The sequence below is a fragment of the Rutidosis leptorrhynchoides genome, chromosome 3, assembly GCF_046630445.1.
Source record: "Rutidosis leptorrhynchoides isolate AG116_Rl617_1_P2 chromosome 3, CSIRO_AGI_Rlap_v1, whole genome shotgun sequence".
Taxonomy (NCBI): Eukaryota; Viridiplantae; Streptophyta; class Magnoliopsida; order Asterales; family Asteraceae; genus Rutidosis; species Rutidosis leptorrhynchoides.
The window spans coordinates 28,409,742-28,420,612 of NC_092335.1; positions in this window are offsets into that span (position 1 = coordinate 28,409,742).

The following is a 10,871-nucleotide window of genomic DNA, read 5'->3' on the forward strand; positions in this document are numbered from 1 at the left end:
TAGGTACTGTAGTGACCCGAACTTTTCCATGTTTATATATATTAATTGAGATTGATATTTACATAATTAAATGTTTCCAACATGTTAAGCAATCAGACTTGTTAAGACTTGATTAATTGAAATATGTTTCATATAGACAATTGACCACCCAAGTTGACCGGTGATTCACGAACGTTAAAACTTGTAAAAACTATACAATGACATATATATGGTTATATATATAGTTAACATGTTTTTATTATAAGTATGTATCTCATTAGGTATTTTAACAATGAGTTATATACATAAAAATGAGACTATTAATTTAAGAAACTCGAAAACGATATATATAACGATTATCGTTATAACAACGTCTTACTAGGTACATATGAATCATATTAAGATATTGATACACTTGGTTAATTATGTTAAATGATAAGTAAATATATTATTAAGTGTATTAACAATGAAATACATATGTAAAAATAAGACTACTAACTTAATGATTTCGAAACGAGACATATATGTAACGATTATCGTTGTAACGACATTTAACTGTATATACATCATACTAAGATATATTATATATCATAATATCATGATAATATAATAATTTAACATCTCATTTGTTATAATAAACAATGGGTTAACAACATTCAACAAGATCGTTAACCTAAAGGTTTCAAAACAACATTTACATGTAACGACTAACGATGACTTAACGACTCAGTTAAAATGTATATACATGTAGTGTTTTAATATGTATTCATACACTTTTGAAAGACTTCAAGACACTTATCAAAATACTTCTACTTAACAAAAATGCTTACAATTACATCCTCGTTCAGTTTCATCAACAATTTTACTCGTATGCACCCGTATTCGTACTCGTACAATACACAGCTTTTAGATGTATGTACTATTGGTATATACACTACAATGATCAGCTCTTAGCAGCCCATGTGAGTCACCTAACACATGTGGGAACCATCATTTGGCAACTAGCATGAAATATCTCATAAAATTACAAAAATATGAGTAATCATTCATGACTTATTTACATGAAAACAAAATTACATATCCTTTATATCTAATCCATACACCAACGTCCAAAAACACCTACAAACACTTTCATTCTTCAATTTTCTTCATCTAATTGATCTCTCTCAAGTTCTATCTTCAAGTTCTAAGTGTTCTTCATATATTTTACAAGTTCTAGTTACATAAAATCAAGAATACTTTCAAGTTTGCTAGCTCACTTCCAATCTTGTAAGGTGATCATCCAACCTCAAGAAATCTTTGTTTCTTACAGTAGGTTATCATTCTAATACAAGGTAATAATCATATTCAAACTTTGGTTCAATTTCTATAACTATAACAATCTTATTTCAAGTGATGATCTTATTTGAACTTGTTTTCGTGTCATGATTTTGCTTCAAGAACTTCGAGCCATCCAAGGATCCGTTTGAAATGTCCCGTTCTTATTGATTAAAAATGTTCCATATTAATTGATTTTGTTGCGAGGTTTTGACCTCTATATGAGACGTTTTTCAAAGACTGCATTCATTTTTAAAACAAACCATAACCTTTATTTCATAAATAAAGGTTTAAAAAGCTTTACGTAGATTATCAAATAATGATAATCTAAAATATCCTGTTTACACACGACCATTACATAATGGTTTATAATACAAATATGATACATCGAAATCATTTTCTTGAATGCAGTTTTTACACAATATCATACAAACATGGACTCCAAATCTTGTCCTTATTTTAGTATGCAACAGCGGAAGCTCTTAATATTCACCTGAGAATAAACATGCTTTAAACGTCAACAAAAATGTTGGTGAGTTATAGGTTTAACCTATATATATCAAATCGTAACAATAGACCACAAGATTTCATATTTCAATACACATCCCATACATAGAGATAAAAATCATTCATATGGTGAACACCTGGTAACCGACAATAACAAGATGGATATATAAGAATATCCCCATCATTCCGGGACACCCTTCGGATAAGATATAAATTTCGAAGTACTAAAGCATCCGGTACTTTGGATGGGGTTTGTTAGGCCCAATAGATCTATCTTTAGGATTCGCGTCAATTAGGGTGTCTGTTCCCTAATTCTTAGATTACCAGACTTAATAAAAAGGGGCATATTCGATTTCGATAATTCAACCATAGAATGTAGTTTCACGTACTTGTGTCTATTTTGTAAATCATTTATAAAACCTGCATGTATTCTCATCCCAAAAATATTAGATTTTAAAAGTGGGACTATAACTCACTTTCACAGATTTTTACTTCGTCGGGAAGTAAGACTTGGCCACTGTTGATTCACGAACCTATAACAATATATACATATATATTAAAGTATGTTCAAAATATATTTACAACACTTTTAATATATTTTGATGTTTTAAGTTTATTAAGTCAGCTGTCCTCGTTAGTAACCTATAACTAGTTGTCCACAGTTAGATGTACAGAAATAAATCGATAAATATTATCTTGAATCAATCCACGACCCAGTGTATACGTATCTCAGTATTGATCACAACTCAAACTATATATATTTTGGAATCAACCTCAACCCTGTATAGCTAACTCCAACATTCACATATAGAGTGTCTATGGTTGTTCCGAAATATATATAGATGTGTCGACATGATAGGTCGAAACATTGTATACGTGTCTATGGTATCTCAAGATTACATAATATACAATACAAGTTGATTAAGTTATGGTTGGAATAGATTTGTTACCAATTTTCACGTAGCTAAAATGAGAAAAATTATCCAATCTTGTTTTACCCATAACTTCTTCATTTTAAATCCGTTTTGAGTGAATCAAATTGCTATGATTTCATATTGAACTCTATTTTATGAATCTAAATAGAAAAAGTATAGGTTTATAGTCGGAAAAATAAGTTACAAGTCGTTTTTGTAAAGGTAGTCATTTCAGTCGAAAGAACGACGTCTAGATGACCATTTTAGAAAACATACTTCCACTTTGAGTTTAACCATAATTTTTGGATATAGTTTCATGTTCATAATAAAAATCATTTTCTCAGAATAACAACTTTTAAATCAAAGTTTATCATAGTTTTTAATTAACTAACCCAAAACAGCCCGCGGTGTTACTACGACGGCGTAAATCCGGTTTTACGGTGTTTTTCGTGTTTCCAGGTTTTAAATCATTAAGTTAGCATATCATATAGATATAGAACATGTGTTTAGTTGATTTTAAAAGTCAAGTTAGAAGGATTAACTTTTGTTTGCGAACAAGTTTAGAATTAACTAAACTATGTTCTAGTGATTACAAGTTTAAACCTTCGAATAAGATAGCTTTATATGTATGAATCGAATGATGTTATGAACATCATTACTACCTTAATTTCCTTGGATAAACCTACTGGAAAAGAGAAAAATGGATCTAGCTTCAATGGATCCTTGAATGGCTCGAAGTTCTTGAAGCAGAATCATGACACGAAAACAAGTTCAAGTAAGATCATCACTTGAAATAAGATTGTTATAGTTATAGAAATTGAACCAAAGTTTGAATATGATTATTACCTTGTATTAGAATGATAACCTACTGTAAGAAACAAAGATTTCTTGAGGTTGGATGATCACCTTACAAGATTGAAAGTGAGCTAGCAAACTTGAAAGTATTCTTGATTTTATGAAACTAGAACTTTTGGAATTTATGAAGAACACTTAGAACTTGAAGATAGAACTTGAGAGAGATCAATTAGATGAAGAAAATTGAAGAATGAAAGTGTTTGTAGGTGTTTTTGGTCGTTGGTGTATGGATTAGATATAAAGGATATGTAATTTTGTTTTCATGTAAATAAGTCATGAATGATTACTCATATTTTTGTAATTTTATGAGATATTTCATGCTAGTTGCCAAATGATGGTTCCCACATGTGTTAGGTGACTCACATGGGCTGCTAAGAGCTGATCATTGGAGTGTATATACCAATAGTACATACATCTAAAAGCTGTGTATTGTACGAGTACGAATACGGGTGCATACGAGTAGAGTTGTTGATGAAACTGAACGAGGATGTAATTGTAAGCATTTTTGTTAAGTAGAAGTATTTTGATAAGTGTATTGAAGTCTTTCAAAAGTGTATAAATACATATTAAAACACTACATGTATATACATTTTAACTGAGTCGTTAAGTCATCGTTAGTCGTTACATGTAAGTGTTGTTTTGAAACCTTTAGGTTAACGATCTTGTTAAATGTTGTTAACCCAATGTTTATAATATCAAATGAGATTTTAAATTATTATATTATCATGATATTATCATGTATGAATATCTCTTAATATGATATATATACATTAAATGTCTTTACAACGATAATCGTTACATATATGTCTCGTTTAAAAATCATTAAGTTAGTAGTCTTGTTTTTACATATGTAGTTCATTGTTAATATACTTTATGATATGTTTTCTTATCACAGTATCATGTTAACTATATATATATATCCATATATATGTCATCATATAGTTTTTACAAGTTTTAACGTTCGTGAATCACCGATCAACTTGGGTGGTCAATTGTCTATATGAAACATATTTCAATTAATCAAGTCTTAACAAGTTTGATTGCTTAACATGTTGGAAACATTTAATCATGTAAATATCAATCTCAATTAATATATATAAACATGGAAAAGTTCGGGTCACTACAGTACCTACCCGTTAAATAAATTTCGTCCCGAAATTTTAAGCTGTTGAAGGTGTTGACGAATCTTCTGGAAATAGATGCGGGTATTTCTTCTTCATCTGATCTTCCCGCTCCCAGGTGAACTCGGGTCCTCTACGAGCATTCCATCGAACCTTAACAATTGGTATCTTGTTTTGCTTAAGTCTTTTAACCTCACGATCCATTATTTCGACGGGTTCTTCGATGAATTGAAGTTTTTCGTTGATTTGGATTTCATCTAACGGAATAGTGAGATCTTCTTTAGCAAAACATTTCTTTAAATTCGAGACGTGGAAAGTGTTATGTACAGCCGCGAGTTGTTGAGGTAACTCTAGTCGGTAAGCTACTGGTCCGACACGATCAATAATCTTGAATGGTCCAATATACCTTGGATTTAATTTCCCTCGTTTACCAAATCGAACAACGCCTTTCCAAGGTGCAACTTTAAGCATGACCATCTCTCCAATTTCAAATTCTATATCTTTTCTTTTAATGTCAGCGTAGCTCTTTTGTCGACTTTGGGCGGTTTTCAACCGTTGTTGAATTTGGATGATCTTCTCGGTAGTTTCTTGTATAATCTCCGGACCCGTAATCTGTCTATCCCCCACTTCACTCCAACAAATCGGAGACCTGCACTTTCTACCATAAAGTGCTTCAAACGGCGCCATCTCAATGCTTGAATGGTAGCTGTTGTTGTAGGAAAATTCTGCTAACGGTAGATGTCGATCCCAACTGTTTCCGAAATCAATAACACATGCTCGTAGCATGTCTTCAAGCGTTTGTATCGTCCTTTCGCTCTGCCCATCAGTTTGTGGATGATAGGCAGTACTCATGTCTAGACGAGTTCCTAATGCTTGCTGTAATGTCTGCCAGAATCTTGAAATAAATCTGCCATCCCTATCAGAGATAATAGAGATTGGTATTCCATGTCTGGAGACGACTTCCTTCAAATACAGTCGTGCTAACTTCTCCATCTTGTCATCTTCTCTTATTGGTAGGAAGTGTGCTGATTTGGTGAGACGATCAACTATTACCCAAATAGTATCAAAACCACTTGCAGTCCTTGGCAATTTAGTGATGAAATCCATGGTAATGTTTTCCCATTTCCATTTCAGGATTTCGGGTTGTTGAAGTAGACCTGATGGTTTCTGATGCTCAGCTTTGACCTTAGAACACGTCAAACATTCTCCTACGTATTTAGCAACATCGGATTTCATACCTGGCCACCAAAAATGTTTCTTGAGATCCTTGTACATCTTCCCCGTTCCAGGATGTATTGAGTATCTGGTTTTATGAGCTTCTCTAAGTACCATTTCTCTTATATCTCCAAATTTTGGTACCCAAATCCTTTCAGCCCTATACCGGGTTCCGTCTTCCCGAATATTAAGATGCTTCTCCGATCCTTTGGGTATTTCATCCTTTAAATTTCCCTCTTTTAAAACTCCTTGTTGCGCCTCCTTTATTTGAGTAGTAATGTTATTATGAATCATTATATTCATAGATTTTACTCGAATGGGTTCTCTGTCCTTCCTGCTCAAGGCATCGGCTACCACATTTGCCTTCCCCGGGTGGTAACGAATCTCAAAGTCGTAATCATTCAATAATTCAATCCACCTACGCTGCCTCATATTCAGTTGTTTCTGATTAAATATGTGTTGAAGACTTTTGTGGTCGGTATATATAATACTTTTGACCCCATATAAGTAGTGCCTCCAAGTCTTTAATGCAAAAACAACCGCGCCTAATTCCAAATCATGCGTCGTATAATTTTGTTCGTGAATCTTCAATTGTCTAGACGCATAAGCAATCACCTTCGTTCGTTGCATTAATACACAACCTAGACCTTGCTTTGATGCATCACAATAAATCACAAAATCATCATTCCCTTCAGGCAATGACAATATAGGTGCCGTAGTTAGCTTTTTCTTCAATAACTGAAACGCTTTCTCTTGTTCATCATTCCATTCAAATTTCTTCCCTTTATGCGTTAATGCAGTCAAGGGTTTTGCTATTCTGGAAAAGTCTTGGATGAACCTTCTGTAGTAACCAGCTAGTCCTAAAAACTGGCGTATGTGTTTCGGAGTTTTCGGGGTTTCCCACTTTTCAACAGTTTCTATCTTTGCCGGATCCACCTTAATACCTTCGTTGTTCACTATGTGACCGAGGAATTGAACTTCTTCCAACCAAAATGCACACTTTGAAAACTTAGCGTACAATTCTTCCTTCCTCAATACTTCTAACACCTTTCTCAAATGTTCACCGTGTTCTTGGTCATTCTTTGAGTAAATAAGTATGTCATCAATGAAAACAATGACAAACTTGTCAAGGTATGGTCCACACACTCGGTTCATAAGGTCCATGAACACAGCTGGTGCATTAGTTAAACCAAACGGCATGACCATAAACTCGTAATGACCGTAACGTGTTCTGAAAGCAGTCTTTGGAATATCATCTTCTTTCACCCGCATTTGATGATACCCGGAACGTAAGTCAATCTTTGAATAAACAGACGAGCCTTGTAGTTGATCAAATAAGTCGTCGATTCTCGGTAGTGGGTAGCGGTTCTTGATGGTAAGTTTGTTCAACTCTCGGTAGTCGATACACAACCTGAATGTACCATCTTTCTTCTTGACAAACAAAACAGGAGCTCCCCACGGTGATGTGCTTGGTCGAATGAAACCACGCTCTAAAAGTTCTTGTAATTGGCTTTGCAGTTCTTTCATCTCGCTGGGTGCGAGTCTGTAAGGAGCACGAGCTATTGGTGCAGCTCCTGGTACAAGATCTATTTGAAATTCAACGGATCGATGTGGGGGTAATCCCGGTAATTCTTTCGGAAATACATCGGGAAATTCTTTTGCAATGGGAACATCATTGATGCTCTTTTCTTCAGTTTGTACTTTCTCGACGTGTGCTAGAACAGCATAGCAACCTTTTCTTATTAGTTTTTGTGCCTTCAAATTACTAATAAGATGTAGCTTCGTGTTGCCCTTTTCTCCGTACACCATTAAGGGTTTTCCTTTTTCTCGTATAATGCGAATTGCATTTTTGTAACAAACGATCTCCGCTTTCACTTCTTTCAACCAGTCCATACCGATTATCACATCAAAACTCCCTAACTCTACTGGTATCAAATCAATCTTAAATGTTTCGCTAACCAGTTTAATTTCTCGATTCCGACATATATTATCTGCTGAAATTAATTTACCATTTGCTAATTCGAGTAAAAATTTACTATCCAAAGGCGTCAATGGACAACTTAATTTAGCACAAAAATCTCTACTCATATAGCTTCTATCCGCACCCGAATCAAATAAAACGTAAGCAGATTTATTGTCAATAAGAAACGTACCCGTAACAAGCTCCGGGTCTTCCTGTGCCTCTACTGCATTAATATTGAAAACTCTTCCACGGCCTTGTCCATTCGTGTTCTCCTGGTTCGGGCAATTTCTAATAATGTGGCCTGGTTTTCCACATTTATAACAAACTACATTGGCATAACTTGCTCCGACACTACTTGCTCCGCCATTACTCGTTCCGACACCATTTGTTCCTTTTGTTCTATTAACCCCTGGTCCATAGACCTCACACTTCGCCGCGCTATGACCATTTCTTTTACACTTGTTGCAAAATTTGGTGCAGAACCCCGAGTGATTCTTTTCACACCTTTGGCATAGCTGCTTCTGATTGTTGTTGTTGTTGTTGCGGTTATTATTGTTGTTGGGATGATTGTTGTAGTTGCTGTTGTTGTTGTTGTTGTTGTTGTTGGGCCGTTTGTTGTAGTTGCGATTGATGTTGCGATTGTTGGGATAATTGTTGCGATTGTTGGGATAATTGCTGTTGTTGTTGTATTGGTGATTCTTATCACCGTTTTCCTCCCACTTTCTTTTGACTTGCTTCACATTGGCCTCTTCAGCAGTCTGTTCTTTAATTCTTTCTTCAATCTGGTTCACTAGTTTGTGAGCCATTTTACATGCCTGTTGTATGGAGGCGGGCTCGTGTGAACTTATATCTTCTTGGATTCTTTCCGGTAATCCTTTCACAAACGCGTCGATCTTCTCTTCCTCATCTTCGAATGCTCCCGGACACAATAGGCACAATTCTGTGAATCGTCTTTCGTACGTGGTAATATCAAATCCTTGGGTTCGTAACCCTCTAAGTTCTGTCTTGAGCTTATTGACCTCGGTTCTGGGACGGTACTTCTCGTTCATCAAGTGCTTGAATGCTGACCACGGTAGTGCGTACGCATCATCTTGTCCCACTTGCTCTAGATAGGTATTCCACCATGTTAACGCAGAACCTGTGAAGGTATGCGTAGCGTACTTCACTTTGTCCTCTTCAGTACACTTACTTATGGCAAACACCGATTCAACCTTCTCGGTCCACCGTTTCAATCCGATCGGTCCTTCGGTTCCATCAAATTCCAAAGGTTTGCAGGCAGTGAATTCTTTGTAGGTGCATCCTACACGATTTCCTGTACTGCTAGATCCAAGGTTATTGTTGGTATGTAGCGCAGCCTGTACTGCGGCTATGTTTGAAGCTAGAAAAGTACGGAATTCCTCTTCATTCATATTCACGGTGTGTCGAGTAGTCGGTGCCATTTCCTTCAAAATAGTTAAATGGAACAAGTTAATCATACAGAATATTAAGAGTAGTTAATAGTATTTCGTAGCATAATATGAACTCATTTATAAAAGCTTTTTCTTCATATTAGCGTTTTATAAGTTTAAATTCGGGTAGTACCTACCCGTTAAGTTCATACTTAGTAGCTAATATACAATTCAACTACTACAATTCTATATGAAAAACTGATTGTAATAATATTTCACGTTCAAACTTTTATACAATATTTTACAAACTTACAATACCGCTTATTTTACATAAAGCATGAAATATAGCACACAATAACTTTGATACAAGATAGTTGTGAAGACAATTCTAGCTAGTACACAAGTCGTTCGGTAAAGGCAATAAAGACACGTAATTCATACGTCCAGAAACAAGTCATGCATTCTGGTTTTACTAGGACTACTTCCCATCCTTGGTCTTGTGCAACATAACCGTTATGGCCGTTGATAAGACAGCGTGTTGTAACGTCATCAAAGGGACGAGGGTTACGTAATGTCCAACAGTCCCGTAATAATCTAAAAACCTCATTTCTTACCCCAATTACCGACTCCGTCACTTGTGGAAACGTTTTGTTTAATAGTTGTAGCCCGATGTTCTTGTTCTCACTTTGGTGAGAAGCGAACATTACTAATCCGTAAGCATAACATGCTTCTTTATGTTGCATGTTAGCCGCTTTTTCTAAATCACGAAGTCCAATATTCGGATATATTGAGTCAAAATAATTTCTTAACCCGTTGCGTAAAATAGCATTTGGGTTCCCCGCAATATATGCGTCAAAGTAAACACATCGTAACTTATGGGTTTCCCAATGTGATATCCCCCATCTTTCAAACGAAAGTCTCTTATAAACCAAGACATTCTTGGAACGTTCTTCGAATGTCTTACAAACTGATCTCGCCTTAAATAGTTGTGCCGAAGAATTCTGGCCGACTCTAGACAAGATTTCATCAATCATGTCTCCGGGTAGGTCTCTTAAAATATTGGGTTGTCTATCCATTTTGTGTTTTTAAACTGTAAAATAGACAAGAGTTAGTTTCATAAAAAAATACTTATTAATACAAGCAATTTTTACATATATCATAAAGCATAAGAACACTATATTACATATATTACACCACACGAATACAACTATCTTATTCCGACTCGCTCGTTTCTTCTTCTTCGGTTTTGGTTCGTTTTGCCAAGTTTCTAGGGATATATGATGTTCCCCTAATACGAGCCGTCGTTGTCCACATTGGTTTAGAAAAACCTGGTGGTTTAGAGGTTCCCGGGTCATTGTTACAACTTAAGGACTTCGGGGGTTGACGATACATATAAAGTTCATCGGGGTTGGAATTAGATTTCTCTATTTTTATGCCCTTTCCCTTATTATTTTCTTTTGCCTTTTTAAATTCAGTTGGGGTAATTTCTATAACATCATCGGAATTCTTGTCGGAATCCGATTCATCGGAGAATTGGTAATCCTCCCAATATTTTGCTTCCTTGGCGGAAACACCATTGACCATAATTAACTTTGGTCGGTTGGTTGAGGAT